The sequence below is a fragment of the Cryptomeria japonica genome, chromosome 3, assembly GCF_030272615.1.
Source record: "Cryptomeria japonica chromosome 3, Sugi_1.0, whole genome shotgun sequence".
Taxonomy (NCBI): Eukaryota; Viridiplantae; Streptophyta; class Pinopsida; order Cupressales; family Cupressaceae; genus Cryptomeria; species Cryptomeria japonica.
In genome coordinates, this window is record NC_081407.1 from 774,038,266 (window position 1) to 774,062,112 (window position 23,847).

Consider the following 23,847-nt stretch of genomic DNA (forward strand, 5'->3'; position numbering starts at 1 on the left):
TCTATTGATCTTGAAAGAGTTGATACTATATCAAAGATCAACCTCCCATGCAGTAAGAAAGAACTGAAGCCCTTCTTCAGTAAGATTAATTTTGTGAAGAAGTTTATCTCTGGATTTGCTGAGATAATACGACCTTTGATTGAGGTGTTGAAGACAGATGCCAAAATGGAATGGACTACAGAAGCAAAGAAAGTGTTTGAAGAAATCAAGTCCGCCATCGCCAAGGCTCTCATTTTGGTCAGTCCAAATTATACAAGGCCTTTCCACTTGTATTAATTTGCTTCAGAACATAGATGTGTTGCAATCCTTACATAGAAGAATGGAGATAAAGATGAACATCCCATAGCATTCATCAGTGTTTCGTTGAAATATGTGGAATTGAGGTATCCAAATATAGAGAAACAAGCTTATGCTTTGGTGGAAGTGATAAAGAAATTCAGGCATTATATTTTAAGGATGGAAGTTTATGTCATAGTGCTCGATGCAGCAGTCAAGACGCTCCTTATGTTGAATGAATTAGGAGAAAGGAGAGGAAAGTGGGTCACCATTATCCAAGAGAATGACACCGAGATCCAACCAATAAGACTTGTTAGGGGTCAAGATTTAGCACAAAATTTAGTAGTGGATGGATGGTATAAGGATATTGTTTGCTATTTACTAAACCAGAAGTGTCTCACTCGTATGAGCCCCACTCAAAATAGAGCATTAAGATTGAAGTGTCAACATTTTATGTTACAAGGCTCGGTTTTATAACGAAGGAATCATGAAGGAATATATTTGCGATGTGTTAGCAAAGATGAAGCGAAACAGATTATGGACCATTTTCACAACAAATTTGGGATGGGTCATGGTGCAAGTTTGGATACATCACACCAAATTTTAAGAGAAGGCTATTACTGGCCTACCTTGTTTTGAGATACTCATGAACATGTGAGTACATGTCACACATACCAGGTAGATACTATCCAAGAGAAGAATCTAGCCATGCCACTATCGTCCATGATTGATTCCTGACCTTTCACTATGTGGGGTATCGACTTAATTGGTATGATCAATCCACCTTCCTCCACACAACACAAGTACATTCTAACCACAACTGATTACTGTACTCGGTGGTCATAAGATCAATCTTTGAAGTTATGTACAACTAACACTGCGATTAAATTTTTAGAGGAAAACATCATTACCAGGTTTGGATCTCCACATGCAATTGTTTGTGATAATGGTTATGCTTTTACATCGTTAAAATTTTCAAATTGGGTTTTTGAATATGGTATAACCCTTAAGTTTTCATTGAATTATTATCCTCAGGGTAATGGGTTAGCAGAATCTATGAATAAGAATTTGTTAAGCGTGATCAAGACATTGCTAGAGAGAAATCCAAAAGATTGGCACACACAATTGAGATTCGCCCTTTGGGAAGATAGAACGAGAGTGAAGAATTCATTGGGGACTCCCCCATATTTTTTGGTATATGGCTAAGAGTCTGTCTTCCTAGTACAACTGAGAATTATGATATTAAAATTTATCTAAGATAACATGGAAGGTGAAGACAAAGTGCAAACAAGATTGACACAACTGATGGATTTAGAAAAGAAGAGAGACATGACAATAGAAAATTTCACCAAACACCAGGGCATAATTAAGAGATGGTTTGATAGACAAGCATGGGTAAAAGACTTTAGAATTTCTGACCTAGTGCTATATTGGGATAAAGCTCATGAAAGAAGGGGAGATCATGACAAATTTGACAAACTATGGAAAGGCCATTATCAGATTGTTGAGATACTAGAAGAAAATACATTCAGCTGAGGACTTTAACTGGTGAGGATGTCTCGTTGCCCGTCAATAGACAATTCCTCGAGCATTACTTCCAACCTTAGGTTTCTTCTGAAGCCTACCCCATGTATCATAGTTAGAGTAGGTTCGATTTCAGTTTGCCTTAGTTTAGGTCTGCCTTCAGTTATACTTTAGCTTTCGGTCGGCTTGCTTAGGTGTACGTTCTGAGGGATATACATGTGTGATGTGGGAGTTGTTATTAAGACATACTCTATCTTTCACCGAGTATTTTTTAGTCCATTTCTTGGATGATACCTCATGCAATTCTTTTAAATTGGAGATTATTTTTGTATAGTGTATCATTGGCATGAATCCATAATTGACAGGATTGGAAAAAAATTATTGTATCTTGACCTTGACTTCATTCGATTATTATATTTTACACATATTAATTTTGTTTGAGTTATTGCAAATTTTCAGGTGAAGTTGTGGCTAGTGAAAAATCTTATATCCTGCTTCAGTACCACTATAATTATTGAACCCTAGTAAGATTCATTTCTTACGAGCCAAAGGAATTGATGGAATATGAGAAGTACTTGAAAAGAAAAATATCATCTAGAAAAGAGAAAAGGAAAGAAAAGAAAAAAAGAAAAACAAATGAAATATCTAAATTGGCTAATGGGAACATGTGAGTAACTCCACCAGGGCTATAGACACTTGACTAGCAGTGGAGCAATATTCATGAGGATTATAGTGATAACCTCACTAGGGTATAGACACTTGACGAGTAGTGGAGCAATATTTAAGAGGATTATAGCACTAACCTTTTTGGGGGCTATAGACGTTTGACTGGTAGCAAGGTTATATCTAGGTTGCTTTTGGAGTATGGACAACTCATGTAGCTAGTCCCTTTGGATCCTTTGACTTTACAATAATTTTGTGAAGGTAATGAACACAATTGAACACACATGGATAATTAGTGACTAAGTATCTTGATACAATCTTTGGATTCCTTCCTTTCAAATGTGTTTTTAAGTTATGCAAGGATTAATTGAAGGTTCTAAGATGCGGATTGAGCTTTGTTCTTGAAATGTTCTAGAATATTTCTTCCATGGAGTCATCGGACGTTGTGATCTTTTCACACAATGCCCCATTACAAATGGGGACCTCCTCTTTCCTAATTTTTGTGTTAGTTAGCTTAGGGTGTTGGTAGCATAGTGGGCAATTTTGAGCTCCCGTGCCCGAGTCTCAAAATTTTGATCATGCCTAATTCTCATTTAGGCTTTTGAAGTTATAGGATCAAGTGCATAAAAGTTCAGATTTCAAATGATCCTAATTTCATCTAACTGTAAACCTTTTGAACGTTAATGTGTTTTTGAATGTCCTTGTTAGTGATATCTAAGTGCTAAGTGTTTCTGGACCTTTAGGAGTCATTTTCTCGCTCCTAGGAAGTTATTCAAGTTGATTTTGCACTTTATCCCAATAGGTTTCTATTAGGATTCCCACAGATACTGAGAGGGGGGGTGAATCAGTATCTAACCAGTAAATTGAATTTCTTAACTTAAAACATGTAGAACATATTATAACAGTGTACCGGTATGCAAGAAATAATGCAATAAATAGAATTAAAAGAAACCACATGAAAAACACACCATAACACAATGATTTAACGAGAAAACCCGGTGTGGGAAAAACCTCGATGGGATTTGTGACCCACAATATTCACTTACTGGCCAATAAGAGAATATTACTGCTACAAGAGGGGTCTGCACATGCAGGAAGGCCAACTGCCTAGAACTCACTGCTCAATGGGAAGTCTCACTGACTTAGAATGATGGATTATATAAATCCAGTATCTTGTACTGCTTCAAAATAGCATCTATAATGCCAGATCTAGTACCAATTTCTGCTCTGCTTCTTACATAAACCCTTAACCTATAATTCGCATACTAGGTCTGCCTTATTTCGCCTAAAAATAATCTTCACTTACTTACAAATGTTCTACAATGATCTCTCTTATATAAGTCATTTTACAATGATGCCAAGTTGGCTTACAAAGATTTTACAATAATAAACAAAATATAATATAACAAAAATCATGTCGGCCTCTGTGTCGGTATGCTTCCTTTCTCTGTCGGTGTCGGTGGTCTAAGTGTCAGTGTAGAGTCTGATCTTGCTAGTGCCGGTGTAATGCCTTGCCAGTGCCACATGATTGTAAGGTTGCCATCAATGACAAAACCTTCAATCACCTACAATGTCTCATTGGAGTGTGCATATGCCAACAATCTCCCCCTTTGGCATTGATGGCAACACTCATGAGAAAATTCAAAAGTGTATCCAAAACTTGTAATCCAAAAATGTTTCCAAAAATATAAGAGCTCCCCCTGAGCAGATAAGTCTTCTGCTGGTTATTTTCTCATACTACTACTCCCCCTTTGGCATCAATGACAAAGGTTGCCAATATGTTAGTAGAGTTGTAGTCTCACTCAACCTTGTAACTAGGTGGTTACAATTTGAAAAAGATCTGCCAAAATCAAGTTTGTACTTTCCATAAACTTCGTGCTGTCCTTTATTTCTGTCTCTGTTCTTTTAACTGTACCAGTGAGGTGTTGCATATGCTCGGTCGGTGTTCTCTGTCCCTTTGCTAGTGCCTTAGATATTTCCTTCCGTAATGATGCGAGATAGTCACATCTTGGACTCAGTCTTAGTCTCAAATGATTTGCCTTATTTACTATTCTTTCCTTTTCTCTTTCTAACTTAAGTAATTCTTCCTCAAAACTTGTTATCCTTTGCTCAAAAACTGATAATGTATCAGGTGAGTTAACAAATTGTCTGCAAGTTTATTGATTTCATCCTGTACCTTGCTCATTTTCTTATCTATGTCTACTGTCAAAACTTTTGTCTTGCAAGTATCTTTGTACAGAGTTTTAAATTCCTTTAATAAGTTACATAGTTCCGGTAGAAGTGTGTCAAATTCCCTAGTACACTTCTTTATCTGATCTTCAAAGAATTTTTGCTTTTCAATTTCTACCTTATCCTTCAATGTCTCTTCCTTTATTTGCTCAATAGTCACTGTGTTCTCAGTGATGTATTTACACAAAGTATCAAGTTGTCTTAAAGAATCCTTATTGTCTATGTTACAGTTAGGAGCTATTACCTTCAAAATTGGGATTGTGTCATCTATAGCTTTATAATCATGTGAACTACAATCTGTTATCTTTTTGATGGAGTTCAAAAGAACTTCAGTTACATTTTTTGATTTGTAACTTGTTGAAGAGGAACCAACATTCTGAATTCCACCAGTGGAGGAAGTAACCAAGCTTGCAGTGACCTCTGGTAGGTCAATCTATGTTTCCATTTCTTTAAGCAATGGTTTTTGATCTTCTCCTGTTGTCGGTGGCACTGTTTCCATGTGAACCTGTTCCTGTTCCAGAGCCTGTTGCTCTGCTTGTCTCTCTATTTGTTGCTCTATTTTAGTCTCAGTTTGAGTCTCTACCTGTTGCTTTATGTTATCAACTTCAACTTTCCTTTTATTATTGTCAATGCTATTAGTTGTCGGTGGCTCACTAGCCATATCTATCTTGCAGGTTGTTTCTTTGTCTATCACAATGTTGACCTTTTGTGTATCAACATCAAGTGTGTATAGTACCTCAGGATTAGGATTTGTATCCTCTATGTCCATACTCTCATCTGTCGGTTGATCTTCAGTAGTTGTTACCGGTGGTGTAATTTGAGGCAGTGGGGATAAGTTATTTTTTACTTTGATGCTCGGAGGTCCACCAACCTTCCTTTTCCTTTGTCTCTCTCCTTCTGGTATACCTTTATTGGTTTGGGGTTCCTATACTCTTCCTGTTTTTCTTTCTTAACAAGAAATATGTCCCATGCATTTTCTATTTCCTCTATTACTTCATTCACTCTTCCAACCATTAATGCAATATGCCAGTGTGCAGTAGAGAATACTGACCGGTTGGCTTTTGCAATTAAGTCATCTATCTCCTTAGGTGCTGCAATTAAGTCATCTATCTCCTTAGGCGAGTTTCCTGGATAAACAACAAGTAACTTTTCAATTTTGATTTTCTTATCAAGCTCTACAATAGCTTGTCTTCTTACTTCCAGTCTTTTGAACAATTCATCTGGTAGATCATCTATTACTTCCATTAAGAAATTATTATAGATGTCCATGTGTAAAATAACACTATTTTCAACTTGTTCTTTGTCATCTGCTGATAGTGTATCATAGACCTTTCCTATGTTTTTGAGTTTCCCTTCCTCTGTGATTTCATATAGCAATTTGTCAAGAGGGGCCATGTTTTGTTTAGTCTTCTTCTTCTTTGGTGTCAGCTTTTTCTTTGGTGTTGTCTTCCTAACCAGACACCTAAATGCCTGTTGTTTTTGTCTAGTTATTCTAGGCGAAGGTGTGGATGCTAGTGAAGGATCCCTTTTCCTTACAAATTGTTTGAAAGCTACAGGCATGTCATTCTCCGAAGAAGTAGCTATTGGTGATAGGTGAGTCTCAGGCTGTAGAGTTCGTAACTCATCCTCAGTGATACTGGTTTGTTTTAATACATCTTCTTTAATAGCCTTAGCCTATCTAAAACCTCTTCTCACAACTGCTTCAACCTTTTTCACTCTTTTCTTAGATTGAATTTGTTTTTCTATGGTCTCAACACTACCAAATACTTCTTCTTTTAGTTCATTTGGTGCTTCCAGAAGTGCTTTAGCATAAGTCTCAATTATATGATCATCAGTCTCATAACCCATCTCTGTTACCCAAATTGTTCTTGGGATGACTGCTTCCATCCAGATCTCATCCTTTTTTATTACAAAACATATATCATCTTTGTATTTGTTGACAATTTTCTGTGATAGTCTGATTCTTTTGTTCATCCTAACCTTTAGTGCTTGAAAATTGTCATGAATGTTCTTTTATTTGTTTTCACCCATGTTGTTGAATAGGTCTGTTAACTGTTTTCCTACCGGTATATCAAATCCAAGATTCTTATGGCCAATACCAGGAACCTGTTTAGTTATGTGTAGCATCAAGCATACAAGTAGATTTACAAATCTAAATGTTCCTTTCTTATCCTTCTTGATTTTTCCTAAGTTATCAATCAACTCATCTTGTAACCATTCACATACATCAATTTTCACATTGTCTTTAACCATGTCATAAGCACTTTTAATGCATAAACTGGAAACTGAGTTAAGTCTGTTTGCATGAGTTGCTTTGTACCCTAAAATCATGCTAACAAATCTCACATTTATATCAGTCACATCATTAACCCTCAAAGACCTTCTGTCTGATGTTGCACCAGTTAAGTTCATTACTAGGTCATTAGAGACCTTCTTAGTCTTGTTTGGTCTGTTACCGATGGAAGGTAACCCTGTTACTGCTTTCATAGCTTCCTTTGTTATTTTGTGTACTGAATCAAGCCAAAAGAATGAACCATGTACCCTCTTAAAACTATCCTAATCACCTCCTTGGGAAATTCAGTAATGTAGAGGATTTCAGTGATTCCTAGGGTTTCAACAATTTTATGTTCAGGTTTTACATTACCGGAATCGTCACATATAACAGTCTTATGCATGCTTTTAATTTCTTCATCTCCTAATTCCTCTATGTTGCAATGAATATATATTCGGGGATCCTCTGTGAAAATAACTCCCTTTGGAATTTGGGAAAAAGCACCTACATTGTCATCTTTCTTAGCTACCTGGGAACTAGCTGAAATACGGGCCTAGGGCATTTTATAACCTCGACTACTGTAGGGTTTGCTATGAATTTAGGTGCAGAGGAGGATGCCATGATGATAAATACCTTTTTCTGCCTTTGGATGGATTGATTACCGAAGTGCTTTGCCTCTTTGCTCAAAATCCCTTAGCTCTGCAAATTTTGCACTCTTCGAATGTTTGAAATCTCGGTGAAGTGAAATGGAGCCAAAAACACAAATATATAATGCTTATTTGCCATCTACCACATTTAATGTATGCCGGTTAAGTAGCCACTTAACATTGTCTGCCGGTATAGAATTAGTTTCCAACTTCTCACCATTAACCGAGGGAATTATAGCACATGTCTCATTGATTGCCAAACCCTCAAGAAAATTTTCTTCAATTTGATGAAGAGTTTCCTGCCGGTGGAGTATTACTCTGTCCTACCGGTGAAGCATCACTCTCTCCTGCCGGTGAAGTGTTGATTGGTTCTACCGGTGGAGGAGTATTCCCAACAATATTTAGGTCTGACTTTCTAATCCATTGTTTTGATAATTCTTGCTTAACCTCTTCAACTTTTTCTTTACCTTTCAAGCTAGAAACTTTTGTTGTCTGTCGGTGATCCTTTACTTCTACAAAATTTTGCAATATGCCCAATCTTGTTACATGCATAACAAGTCACATTATTCTTCTGAATAGCTTTCCCATAACCTATGTCGTTTTGTGTTCTACATTGATTAGATAGGTGTCCAAATCTTCCACAAACATAACATCTCACATTCATTCTACAATTTTCAGAGTTGTGACCAACTTTGTTGCATTTTGAACATTGACCGGTGGGTGTGTTGATATTTTGATAATTTCTAGATCTACATTCATTTTCTCTATGACCATACTTATTACAATTAAAGCATTTTCCATTGAATTTATAAGCATTAGGTTGCCTTACTGGTTTGCTACGATCCTGTGTATTTGTAGTACCAGAGCTTTCACCAACTTCAAAGCCAATTCCAAAAGTGTCACCTTTAGGTTTTTGATTCTTCAACAAGTTACCAAGTTCTTCTGAGCTTTTCTTAAATTTTTCTTTATGTTGATTTGTAGTATCTAGTTCTCTTTCTAAGACTTCTTTCTGCCTCATCAGTTCATTGGAGTCATTCTGAGTGTACATCAGATCTCTCTTCAACAAATCATTTTCATAGCTAAGTCTTGTGTTTTCATTTGCAGAATCACTTAGTCTTCTGGTCAAATCTTCTTCATTCTTCTTTCTATCTTCAATTTCTTTACAAAATCTCATAGTCATATCCTGCATCTCATTCTTTGTTGTCATGTTCTCTTGTTTCAATTTATTTATCATATCATTAAGAGTTTCTTTTTCATCATTCTCATTTTGCATCTTTTCACAAAGTTCTCTTCTCTTGTTTCTTGAAATGGTAAGATTTTCTTGAAGTGTCTAAATGATATCCTGGGCTGCCTTTAGATCATCTTCTAATTTGATATTTTTCAATTTCTCTGCATCATAGTCTGAAAGAGCTGCTTCTAGTTGCTTCATCAGATTTTCCATATCTACCAGTGTCAAGATCTTCCTCAAGCTATTAGGCTTCTGAAAATAGAGAACCAAGCTCTGATACCAATTGTTAGGATTCCCACAGATACTGAGAGGGGGGGGGGGGTTAATCAGTATCTAACCAGTAAATTGAATTTCTTAACTTAAAACATGTAGAACATATTATAATAGTGTACCGGTATGCAAGAAATAATGCAATAAACAGAATTAAAAGAAACCACATGAAAAACACACCATAACACAATGATTTAATGAGGAAACCCGGTGTGGGAAAAACCTCGGTGGGATTTGTGACCCACAATATTCACTTACTGGCCAATAAGAGAATATTACTGCTACAAGAGGGGCCTGCACATGCAGGAAAGCTAACTACCTAGAGCTCACTCCTCAATGGGAAGTCTCACTAACTGACAATGATGGATTATATAAATCCAGTATCTTGTACTGCTTCAAAATAGCATCTATAATGCCAGATCCAGTACCGGTTTCTGCTCTGCTTCTTACATAAACCCTTAACCTATAATTCACATAATAGGTCTACCTTATTTCACCTAAAAATAATCTTCTCACTTACTTACAAATGTTCTATAATGATCTCTCTTATATAAGAGTCATTTTACAATGATGCCAAGTTGGCTTACAAAGATTTTACAATAATAAATAAAATATAATATAACAAAAATCCTATCAGCCTCTATGCCAGTATGCTTCCTTTCTCTACCGGTGCCGGTGGTCTGAGTGCTGGTGTAGAGTCTGATCTTGCTAGTGCCAATGTAATGCCTTGTCGATGCCATAGGATTGTAAGGTTGCCATCAATGACAAAACCTTCAATCACCTACAATGTCTCATTGGAGTGTGCATATGCCAACAGTTTCTTTGTGTTTTGCTCAAATTTTGGTAAATTTACCTAAGTCCTGATGCATTTTATTGAAAATTCTAAGTGTCAAGATGATTTTAACTATTTAAGTTGTTAAATTCTTGATGAAAATCCATGTTGTAAGGGTCAAAATGTCAAAGTTCCTGATGGGAGGTACTTTTCCCCCACATTTCCGATGACCCATGATTTTACCCCACTCAACATCCTCATGGGAGGTGAATTTCCATTGGATTCCCAATGGACCTCTTTTTTCCCCCACTCAGAATCCTGGGGCGATTTTCCACCAGAGAGGCAAACTTTTGACTAAGTGTTGGGAAATCCTCCTGATGACCCACATTTTTCTACTAGGATTGCGAATGACTTTGATGATGACTAAAATGATGATTCTTGATGTCAATCAATTTTCCACCAGAGAAAGTCATGACGAGATTTTGGGGATTTTAATGTGAATAGTGATTCCAGACATGAGGTGAATTTCCACCAGTGAAGACTTTAGCGATTTTTTATTTATAAAACTATCACGACAGGGGTCGATTTTCCCCCAAAGTGATTTTTTGAGCCAAATGACGAATTGAAGTTGGAATTTTTCATTCCAAACAAGGGTTGATTTTACCAAGTGAATGCATGTTTGTGCAAATTGATAAAATATTTATTGGGATTTTTATCCCAATATGGGGCGATTTTCCCCTAAATGGATTTTTAAAAGTTTTGATGAGTTTTTAATTGGGATTTTTATCCTAATATGGGGCTATTTTATCCAGAGGGGGAAAGTGATTTAATTTTTAAATTTTTTTAATAAGGATATCCCAAATTTAATTATTTTTGTGAACGCTAATGATTATTTAAAAGTTAATAAATGATTTACAATAAACATTATATGATTTTTACCTTCTAGAAGCAAATCGATTTTTTCCCAGACAAGTATAAAGAGAAAAGTTTTATCCCACATTGCTTGTGTGGTGAAAACTGAAGGCAAAAACAAATTTAAAGAGAGGAGACCAACAATATTTTATTATTATGTTTGTTGGTGGTGATTGCTAAGTGGTAAATTGAAGACATATCATTGGCTCCAGCTAGGTGATTTTTTGCTAAGTGTCCATTGGACACCATTTGAAGTTGCAAATTTATTTGTCTAACCTTGGCGCCCCTTTTGGAGAAGAGATTATAGTGATTTTGGGTCACTATTATTGGCGATTTGGGGTTTCTTCCAAGCTTGGCTCCATATCCTAGCTGGGCGATTTTTACTTAGGGGGTCATTTCCCTTTGGTTTGAGTGATTTAGTGAATTTATTGATTGTTAGTTGGCTATCATTATTTTTCAGATTGAGCTGGACCTGCACATTTTCTCCATTGCTAAAGATTTTTCACCTCCATTGTTGGCTAGGAACATTATTTTCAGACATTCCTAGCTCATTTCTATCTTAGGTGATTTTATCTAGGGACTACTTGGAGGAGTTTTCAGTACATTTTTAGAGCTTTTTATTGTTGTTGCAGGTCTGAGACTCCATTGTTGCAGGTTGTTCTCATAAAACTTTCATTTTTGGCCACTCACCAACTTTGGCGATTTCACTTGGGGAACATTTTTGCATCATTTTGTGGCCACTTTATGAGTTTGCCACCATTGTCAGAGGTGCTAATAAGTTTGAAACCTTCATTTTCAGATTGAAAAAATCATTTTCAGCCCTATATTTGTGCTCAGATTTACCCATTTTTCCTTGGGAAAATTATTTTTTATTCCACATTTGCATTTCACTTAATTACAACATGATTTAAGTGACTCATTTTTAGAGTTTCAGGTTGTCTTTAGACTTACTATTAGCGATTTTTGATCTTGGAAAGGTGTCTTCAAACAAATTTTGAGTAAAAATCCTACTTTTCACACTTTTCCTAGCTCATTTCCTAATCCGGTATGCTCCTTGGCACTCTCATTGTGATGAAATTTCTAAGTATAAGGACGTGTCTTCAGACTTTGTTAAGTCTAAAAATTGATGATTTTAATGAAATTCTTAATGGTTTCATACCCTAATCTTGTCATATTTTTGTTCTATTTTCAGAATTCGTTTAGAATATATGGATAAAATTCTTGATTTCCATCTTTAAAATTGTCTAAACCATTTAGAAATTAGAACTTTTATTAGGAAGATTTTCTAAGGTTTCTAACTTCCATCTTTGTATAGGTGCAATGTCGAAGTCCAGAATCAACATTCAGAAGGAACAACGGAAAATAATTGAGAGTGGATTCTATCAAGAATCCAAGGTTTCATCCATATGGAAGGAGATTATAGACACACATGCATTTCATGAACATGGACTAGATGCGGTAGTGGATGTTCAGAATTGGAAACCAGATTCCTTCCCCTACTTATTCAAACATCATGAAGACTAGTATCTACCAGGCCACTTGTAGTACCCCTGCCCTAACCAATTTCTAATCTCGGTTTGACCTTGCTTAGTTTATCATGTTATAATATTTTAGTTAGATGTTTTGATTTTTGTGTGTACCCGTTAATGTGGTTTTCGCACCAATTTGTATGCAAGTTTATTGGTTCTCCTATTTCGTGTTATTAATCTCGGGCTAACACTTTCATTAAGTATATATATGTATGCATGTATGACTCTTGGTTGTAGGAGATTTCAGGTATCGTACCGCATGGGTGCGAGGTTCATCTCCACCTGGATTCGCAGGTTTGAGTGTACCTCTTTGGCCCTTAGAGTTTGGATTAGGTGATCATAAGACCCTCGTTTGACCATAGTCGTGCTCAAGTGAGTGTCATTAGTCATCGTCAGTATTCCCTTTGGTTGGGTATGCAGGTCGTCTATCTGTTTGGCTTTCTTGGGTTGCGTGTTTTGTGTGTGGTTAAATTGAGTAATTAATCCTTAATGTTTAATTTGATTTAATGTGTGTTTACGCATTAGTAATTAAGGGAATAAATTAAATAGGTTCCCTTAATGCGATTTATCGTTAATTAGAATTGCTCAATTCAAGTTGATAGCAAGTTCGATTAAATGGTTACTTTTAATTGATTAATTTATTTTGTTTATGCTTTTGGAAAGGAAAGATTTAAATTTATTTGAAATAGAATTAATTTAATCTCTTTGCCCTTTTAAAAATAGAAAGGTTGATTTTAATTATTAAAGAAAATCAATTTTAATTAGAAAAGCAAGTTTAATTTATATATTTGATGTAGTTTGAAAGAATGAATTTGGTGATTTTATTTTAATTAAAAAATATATATTTTACCCTCATTATATTTTGGAATATAAAGGTTAATTTTTTTTAAATGGAGAAAATTAGAAATTAAATGAGGAAGAGGCATTTTGATTTTTCTAAATTGGAAATAAATTGTGTAAAAGTATTTTTATTTTAGAAATAAGATTTTTGGTCAGAAAAAGAAACTTGGCATTTAACCTAGGTTTGAAAATAGTTTTTGGAGGATTATTTTGGAGAGTATTTTGAAAAATATTTTTCGGGGAATGAAATTTTTGGGGATTTTACAAAAGGAAGGATTTTTGGAGCTTGCAGGTTGGGCTCTCCTTCAATCTTGCCAGGATTGCTAAATCAGGTAGGTCTCTGGTTTATTTCATTGGCTTCTTTGTTTTAAAGAAATTGTTTTGGATTTTGTAGAAATCTGTTTGTGAAGATTAAAAATCTCCTCTATTTGGGGAAAATGAAATAGTTGTAATTATATCTCCAATCCAAACCCTCCTTGTCTTCTTTTCCATCTCAAGTTTAGATTTTGGTTGCTCAGGTTGTTTTAGAACCAAATATTGGGGTTTGGTTGTTCAAGATGAAATTTTGTTTAAAACTCCATTGAATGTGCTCAGAAATAAGTTTTAAAATTGGAAAATTAGTTTGGAGTTTGGCAGATTTGTTGTTTAAATATGTGTAAATCAATCTTATTTTGCCAATATGGTGTTTGATTGAAAGAAATTTTCCTTTCCTGGGTCTGGTTATTTTGTAAATGTAAATTTTAGAAAACCCATGGTTTTCTGGAAAATTGCTTTAAGTCTCTGTTGAGATTGTATTTTGATTGTGAACTTATTAGTTTTTAGCAGTAAAGAATTTAAAAAAATATTAAAAAAATAAAATAAAACCTAAACCCCACGTGGCAGGGAAATCCCACCACGCGGGGAAGGTAGCAAGCTAGCAAAGGTAGCGAACTGCTACCAAGGGGCCCACGTGGGTTACCCCCCCCCCTTTTATACTTCATACCTTTTTTTTTTATATATATTTTTATTCTGAAAAAATATATATAATATTAAATTAATAGAAATTTTAAATGAAGTTTTAATTAATTAAATTCAAGGTTTTTCTTTAAATATTATTTAATTCAAGGTTTTCCTTTAAATATTATTTAATTCAAGTTTATTAAATAACATTTAGTGATTAGGTAATTATTAATTAATGTATATAGATAAATACATGCTAATTAATATTTAAGTTGGTTTCATGTTTATGCAACGAAATCTTCTTTCAATGGAAAAATGAATATCTTGTAGTTTTCCTTTTTAAATATATACTTCTATTTTTGGAAAGTATATATATATTTATTTGCTTTGCAAAGATGAGAATAGTTAAGTTATTTAAATTTTTTTTGGGGAATGATATGTTATTTTGAAGAATAAAATATCATATTTAGTTGGTTAATGTTTATTTAATTTTATTCATGTGAATTTGGTTTAAAACTCATGATGAAGTAGTTATGTTATGTTAAGATGCATATGAACTAAGCAAGTTAGAAAACCATGAATGATCTGTACCTAGATGAGGTAGATAACTACAATCAAACTTGGATCATTTAGAAAACTAGATCGAATTTTAATGTTTAAATCAATATGGAAAAAGATTGTCTTTCTGGTTATTGCCTATGCAAGTTTAATTTTCTATATTCGTATTTGCTTAAATAATGGCAAGGTCTTGATTTGTTTGATTGGACCTTGTCATATGCTTGATTTGGGGTACATGTTTCTGTCCTCGATCTTGAGTTTGACTGTTGTCTTGTGATGGTGTTGTAACTGGTCAAGTCCTTTATGCGGGTGTCGAATGTTGATTCGTGGTTGACCATAGCTGGTCAAGTCTCTAGTTAGAGTACCATCAGTCAGTGCACCTTGTATGAAGTCTTGTTTGACCAAGTGGGTTTTCCTACCGTGTTGAACTCTATTTGCTTGACCTTGTGTATTCCTAGGTTTAGGAGTTCATTGAGTATGGTCTAGTGTCATATGGGAAAGTGGCTTTCGATTGGGGGCCACACCCAAAGTGGTTGCTGGGTAACCCATTGGAAGTGTGTCTAATAAGAGATAACCTAATAGCATATTAGAGAGTTAGTTAAAGAATCACTAAGAAAGATAATTGTGCCTCACAGATAGGATGAGTGCTAGTACAAACTCAACATGTTGTGAGAAGGCCTGAAATGGCAAACCATCGTCCTTGTCTTCACGAAAGGATGTGTGGGTCCACATGAGGCTTGGATGGGCCAGAGGTTTGGACTAGGTTGCTAGGGTAACCCAATGGATCAGGCCGAAAGCTATGAAGACCTACCATGGTAACCATACCAGGTTATGTGATGACACTTGTCCCTTATGATCGCTAGTGTGTTGTTGTGTTGTCTTGATAGGAGTACTATTGTGGAGTCATCCTGTTGCTTATGGCCGTGTGAGTACCTGATATCATGTTAGACCTTGGGTTGCTTATGATGGTTCGTGAAGACTTAGTTTCATGGATGCTCCTATGGATCTTTGTATTTGCTTCTATTATGTGCAGTTGGATCCTTTCCTATTCAGGGATCATTTATGTATTTATTTGACCGATGTGGTCGTATGTATTATTGGTTATGTTTACCTTGATGACATGATTGTAAATGATGTGACCTTATGTATTCTTCTCTATTATTTAATTATTAGAGGGGTCTTATAGTTGAGCATACCCGGAGATGTAGCCCTCTAGGGGTGAACTCTGATATCAATTTGGTGTTATGTGATGCTTATGTTCTTATGTTTACTTTTTAGTTTTAGCATGTATGGATGGCATTATGTTATAATGTATAAAATGGATTAGATGAAATTAATCTTAATGCATGTGTCTAGTCATCTCATTAAATGCAGTAAATTGGATCATGAGAGCATGTAGATTAGAATAAAGGAATATATTCATTTATTGATAATGAAATTAAGTATACATGGAAAGAACTCATTAATGAAAGTTTGAACATAATGGTTGGTTAAATTTAAATGGATGAACCTTGTCATGTGATCTATATTTTGATCTTATTGAAAGAAATTTATCCTTTGTTTAATTATTATCTTGTCATTAAGTTAATAAACTTAATTAGATTGATTAGTGCAAGTTGAGTTAAATGTGGGATTAAGTAATCTCATTGGGAAACTCTTTAGGTGTTAATTGTAGTCTTCCGCTGTGTAATCTGATCTTTGATATCTCATTGTATCATTGTGTTGTGTTAACTTTAAAAAAAATAAAAAATTATTTGCACTATATTCTTGTGTTTTAGCTTAATCCCTTTGGGGTTTCCTGGCAGGGCATTACACCACTAGATTAGCACAGTCCATACAGTGCAATGAGATAATCCTGGAATGTGCAAGATGTTACGAACCCCACTCCTAAATAATCAAGACTCCTAAGGGTGTCACCATTGCTTTCCTGGCTGAGGATGTGATTGCTGAGGTGCTCAAAATTCCACGTGGTGCTTATATGAAAGATAGGACATACGATGAATATGAAGAAAAATACAAGAAAATGATGGATGCGTGCAAAACTATAGTAAACAAGGAATGGATGATCAAACCTAGGGCTCATCATTCCAAGGCTCCCAAGACACTCATGTGCACAAATTTGAAAGAGGAATAACAGATTCGGTATTCCTTCTTAATCGGGTGATGGAAATGTCACAAGGTGAATTATATCATGGATGGATGTTCTATTTTATATAGGATTGTCTGAAGGGAACATTGATCAATTGGTCAAAAATCATAAGTGACAATCTAGATTTTCAGCTGAGGAATGTGGAGAGATCTAAATCATTTGTCATGACTTCCTATCTCATGTATGTACATGCATGATTTTTTACTTACAAAGGATTGATATGCAAAGGTGGAGTGAGGAATGGACAAGGATAGTATAGGAGTTATGAATGTTATCCACAGATGTTGCAGGGTGGAATTCACAAGAGGTTGTCCAAGGAGGCAACAAAATTGATTGAGTAGTATGGATCATGGTGCCACTTTCACATACCTAGGGATTCATGGATTTCAATCCAAACCTTACAAGATTCCTAAGTATCCTACATACATAATGATATTACTGTTAGCAACAACAATGAAGTAAAACTGAGAGGGGGGGAGGGGTGAGTCGGTTTTCATCAAAAGAACAAACTTAACCACAATCACAAATATGATAAACTACAGTGACAACAAGGATAAATAATTTAACAACACAAAAAACAATACCAAGATTTTGACTTGGAAAATCCAGTTAAGGGAAAAACCATGATGGGACCCTACCCACAATAAGATGATCCTCTACAGTAATATGTGTAAATATTACAATGGGGAATGCACTTGCATTCAGGCTCACTTCCTAGAGCTCACTTCTTGAAAATATAATAACCTAGAAGGCTACAACCCTCAGAGAAGGTTCACTACCTTACAAGGAAGTCTCATTGACTTATAAAATATTCAGACTACAATATGGAAGGAATGAACTACAATGATAGTGTTTGCTAATGCCTGAAGACAGTTCTAGTTAAGTAGATATGTCTGCTCCGCAACCCACCAAGACTCTGCTCAATCACACCGAAGGATGAATTCCTTTGTTTACACATACATCATTCTCTGATAATGTGGACACTACACTCTCTCACAAATTATATGACTTTATCGCCTATTTATACAATTCATCAACCTTGATAACAAGGTCGACTAAACCCTCAATGCCTAATTACAAAATTACATTACAAGATACAAAGATTGATCACCAGACAATAATAATGATATACATGGCTTAACATGGACCTAAGTCAAATATCCAAATATGCAACACCACTGGAAATCTTGCCAAGAACAACCACAACATGCTACACCGCCAAGAATACCACATAACACGAAGAACATCACCGATTCAACAAAATCACCAAAAACTCGCACACTGATCAATGTGGACCATAAAAAATAAGAAGAAATAATTAGGAAATACCAACAAGCACGTTAGAATCATCAACAATAGTTGTACCAACACCATTTATCAAATCTTCATTGATCAATATCTAAACCTAAAGAATACTCAAACAACAAAAACTATCATGAAGAAAGATAACTTCTAGAGCACCAAATCATGAACCATATGAAGTGAATATACACCAGAACATCCCAAACAATCTCCCAAAATCACAGCTCAAGATCTGATCAGACCGGAATATACAGAGGGAAATACTGAACTCTCCAAAGCACTAATCACAAAAACCAAACTGCAAGCGGAATCATATGATATGATCAATTAAGCTTCCTAGATCACTGAAACCAATACCAAAATATGTAATGACACTAGAAATACTCCATACACCAAACTATGATCCTAATAAACCAATTTGCAATCACCAAAGCAATAAATCACATGAATATATTGACATCAATGAAAACAACATATCCTAGCAGCAACAATGTCAAACAATTACTTGAGGTGGTGAGACAAATTTTGGAGTTTTATTCTATCCAAAAAGACAAACATAGAACTGGGATGATATTTCCTATTTCGGTAGGGAAGACATTGGAAGTTTGTCATTCCACCACTACAACTGACATAGTGATTGGAGAACTTTCATTTTATCGCCTTGAGACATACAAAAGAAGAGAAATGTTTGATATGCATAAGAAAGTTGAAAGGATCAGGGGTGATAATTTTATACACAAGGTGGACGTAGAAGATTATTGGGCCAACCTAATGGATGATCAAGTAGTGAAAAGAAGAATGTGGTCCAGAATGTCCGTGGATTTCATGAGGTGTGAACTTTTCCTTATTCCTGATCATATGTTAGATGACAAGGATCATACACATCCATTGTATGAAAATAAAATGAAGAAGGTGATTCTATTGCCCGATTGGTTAAAACAAGAAGTGACAGATTTGAGTGTATTGATGAGAGAAGTCTCAAGTTTCTCCTGAGGATGGTTAGACGATCAGATGAACAAGTTAGTTAACATGGGTGTTATCTTCACATATGAAAAGATGAAACAAGAGGAATCCTCTTTCAAAGATGATCAAAGAACTATCAGCGACATAAGGATTTATGCAGATGAGGTAAGTCAATCTCCCAAGCGAAGGAAGAACATACCAAGAGAAGTCAAGGCTAGAGGGAAGAAGATTGAGGAGGTTAAGAAGAAGAAGAAAAAGATTATCATTCCTTCACCTCCCCTCAGTGTCTCATCAAACAAGGAAATTGAAGTTCCAGAACAAAATAAGGAGGTTGAACAATGTTCCAACACAATGATATTACCAGAGAATGTTCAAGACTTATATGCGATTGCTACATCTACTCTACCTAATGAAGATGATGATCAGTCGAGATCTACTACTGTCCTTTTGGATTTTAGTTTGGGGAAGAATGTATATGATTTGACTAAGGGTAATCTTGATGATGATGATGATGTTATCTCGACATTGAGAGAGCTTGATTGAGAAATATGTCTTGATGATGGTATGGAGATGGCCGCTATTCCTAATTGGACGATGGAGAGTATGGAGAAAAGTAAGAAGATGGTAGAGGTGCAACCAATTGATGACATTGATGACTACTTAGCCAAGAGAAACAACGAAAAAGAACCAAAGAAGGCTGAGATTTTGTCATGCATAACTAGAGATGAGACAGGAATGCGGATTTCATAGGGAGTTGTTCTTATTGGAGATTTGATGAAGGATGTTGCTACTCCCATGGATTTCCAGATTACTTCAGTTGCCCTTGGTCATACTACAAAAGAGAAGGAATTCAAGGAAGTTGGTTATACTCTCAAGGCGATCGATGCAAGATTGGATAGGGAGATAGAGAAGAAAGAGGAATATAAGGAAGAAAATATCAGACTTAGAGAGTACATTTCAGGGATAAAGCGTGAGAATCCAACCCTTATTTCCCCTATTGTAGTTGATCATAGACTACATACAAATTATGAGGCCGTGAGAAATACTCTCAAAATTGGAGAAATGGATTAAGGATATGAAGAGATGGGTGGATGATTTATTCTCATTTTGTCTAGGCTTTTGACAGGACAACAACGCTCATATTTAGGATAGAGTATCTAGAGGTATTTTGGGAGGAATTTCAACCTATTTAGGGGAGGAATATTCCACACCTCAAAGCCTTGAAGAGAATTCGCATGTCCACATTGATCAGGGATAATATTGTGCATGATGGAGACAAATATGATTTTCATCCAGTTAGTATTGTTCATTGGCCATGAAGAAATCTTGTTATGAGCACACACAAAATAATTATGCAGAGATGGAAGGATAAATTCATGAGATCCAATCGAAGATCCTTCCCTCAATTGAGGAATTATTAGGGGTGGATGTCAACGAAGCTAGTGGTTTAAACTTAGCAGAATTGAGAGACAAGATTAAGTTCATGTACTTCAATCAGTTGGACTCTTTGAAGAAGACTCAAATGGATGATTTTGTTTCTTTATTGATTCATGTCCACAATTTGTAGAAGCTCATGCCAGATTGGGAGAACACCTTGGATGCTTGCTCAGATGTGTTGGATGTGATTGATTTACAACAAGATACCTTACCCAGTATTTCCATGGAGGAATTAGATTCTATATTAGCTAGATTCTTGGATTATGTTGTGAGAGAAAGAGATGCGAGATGGAATCTTTCAGAAGATTCCCTATTTGATGACTAGGTGTCTTTCTATTGGGCCATATGTTGGTGGCTCCATTTTTTATGTGAACCCTAATTAGGGAAACTCTAGGGATTTTTTCGCATGATCTTGGCCCTTGATTTTGATTGAATCTTGGCCATCCATTTTGTTTGAGACTCTATATAAGCCGCATTGCCTTTCATTTGTATGGGAGAGATTTTTTAGAATTGTTGGTAGATGTTGCAGATTTAAATATAAATCATTGTTTGAATTGGTGGTGATTTTTATTTAAGTGTTGTCTTGCATTCAAGGTTGTCAATTCCTCCAAGTTAGATTAGAATTTACTTTCAAGTTTGTTAGATTGAATGAAATATTTTTTTGAATGTGTTTGTGTGGAATCCATTTATCTATACCACTAGCCCCTTTCTGATTGTAAGTGTGTCGTGCATAGTCAACTATAAGTTTATGCAAGCTTAACTTCAATTATTATACGTCCATTTTTATGCATCAACTTGGATGGTATCAATGTTTGATGGTAGTAATTTGAAAATCTATAAAATACACCTTAGATGATTGCACTAAGCTTGTGTCAAGATCTGTTCGACTTGATGGTGAAACCTTTCCTAGTTTGATTCCACTAAACTTGCTCACCACTTCTTGCATTCTAGGATTAGAATAGATTTATTAACCCTATTCCCTTTTCCCCCTTTTTTAGAAATTCTTGTTAGAATTGAGTCAAGAGCTTCATTGTTAAATCATAAGTTATCAGCACACCTAATCCACATTCATGAAAAGCAAAGTTGATATAAATAATTGTGTAAGTCCCCAAGTGAAAATATTAATTCACATCGACCATTGAGTTACCAACTTGTCAAGACTTGACTATAGATACCTTGGAATCATTTTAGTTGATCTTACCCTTAGCATTCAAGGTGATTTTTTTTAAGAGGGTAAATTTATTTGGTATTTTATTTTGATTCTTGCATGTGCATAAAATACACATCAAAACGACCCAAACAATAATGTGTTGTTAGCAAACAATTGATGGGTGAGAGAAGAAAGGTTTTCTAACACCTTCATACATTTCCACCTTCCTAGCACATGCCTCAAAGAGATTTCCCGGTTGAATGCATCTGCCATTAGAAGAAAAAGGAAAAGGGACAAGGGATCACCTTGCCTCAAGCTGTTCACACTTTGAAAAAAACCACATTTTGATCCATTGACCATGATAGAATAGTTTGGCGTTTATATATAACTAAAATTCCAATCCAGCGAGTGCTTAGTAAAGCCAAATTTATCCATAATCATTAAGAGGGAGGGATCTCCACTTAACTCTATCATAGGCCTTGCTTATATCCTTTCTGAGGAGCATATTGTTGATGTTCAGTTTCTTAATAGAGTGAATTATTTCGTGAGAAATGATAATACTATCTCTAATATTCCTCCTTGGCATGAAACCACTTGTTCTGGAGAGATGAGCTTGGCTAGAAATGGTTTCAATCTATTGGCCATAACTTTTGAAATGAATTTATAAATTGTGTTATAAAGTGATATTAGTTGGTGATCCAAAAAAGACATACAATCAGCCTTCTTAGGTATTATGACAATATTTGTATTGTTAATATCTTTAAGAATAGTCTTCTTTGATCTAGATTCTTCAATTTCCCTACAAACATCTTCTCCAATGATATACCAACATGCCTAATAGAAAAGGGTAGTGAAACTGTCTGGCCTTGAGGCCTTAATGGGATGCAAATTAAAGACAACCTTTTTTTGTCTCTTCCATTGACATCATACTCATTAGCCTCATGTTGTCTTCATCATTGACCAATCTTGGGAGATATTAGATGAAACTATTTTGCAAAGTATTCGCTTCCTCTGAATTTTCAAGTAAATTTTGAAAGTGTGTGATCTTAAGTGATTGGATTTCTTTGGGGTTGGATGAAATGGAGTTGTATTATTTCCTTATCCGTGTGATCTTATTCATGCTATATCTAATATTGGATGAGTTATGAAAGAATTTAGTATTTGTAGTGTCATAAAATTGCGACCCTAGCAATTTTCGACTGCATTAGGGTCCTCACGCATGCGAGATCGAATCCTCTAGCCTGGTCGGAGACTAGAGACTGCTCAACCCTCAAAATCATCTTCTTTCTCAGCCTCCACACCACCCTATTTGCACTCTGCCTTGGAGAAAGGGGTTGGACAAGGGGGTGGCGCCCCTGTCCCTACCCTATTTTGGGGCATGACCTTTCCTAGAGAATGCATAGAAGGTTGTGCAGTGAGCGAGAAACTCCCTCGATGTTAGTCTGTGATGAAAATAAGTTTCATTAACCCTAATTGACATGTATTTAAGAGGCATTTTCCCTCTCATTTGCATAAGGTTCAATAAGGTGAAAATTGGCGATCAAGTATTCAAGAGCATTGAAGCATGATTTTTTCAGCATTGAGCATTCTCAAGTCTCCCTTCAAGGCTAGGTGTTGCATTCAAGTCAAGGATTCAACCATTGAAGAGGAGATTGACTCCAACATTCAATTCCACATGAGCATTTCTATCAACATTGCTACCACAACCTCCCTTGAGGTGATTTACAATTTAGTCTTTCATTTACATCTACTTGCAAGTACTTTCTTTCACTACTTGGTTAATTCCAAAACTGGGGTTTGACCTAAAGGCAAACCCCCAATCCCAACCCATTTTACTCTCTTTTCTGTGTGTAGGTTGCAGGTGCACAGCCGTACTTTCAGATTCGGGCTCCATTTGCAGAGGCAGAAAAACCCTTTTCGTTTCACAGATTTTTCAGAGGACCCATACATTCTCGACATGGTCTAGGCAAATTTTCCTCAAATTCGCAAGGCGACTTCGTCTCGACATATTACTACCAAATCTAGGTGCACAACTTCATCCCATATTCTGATCTTAGTGATAATCATTTCTTTGTCACTTTTGTACTACATAATTCAATCAATTCCTTTCCATTTCAAATAAGGAAGAGGGGATCAACTTATCAATCTCATTTCACTCAAAACTCTATCTTCTTCTGTGGAAGGTTT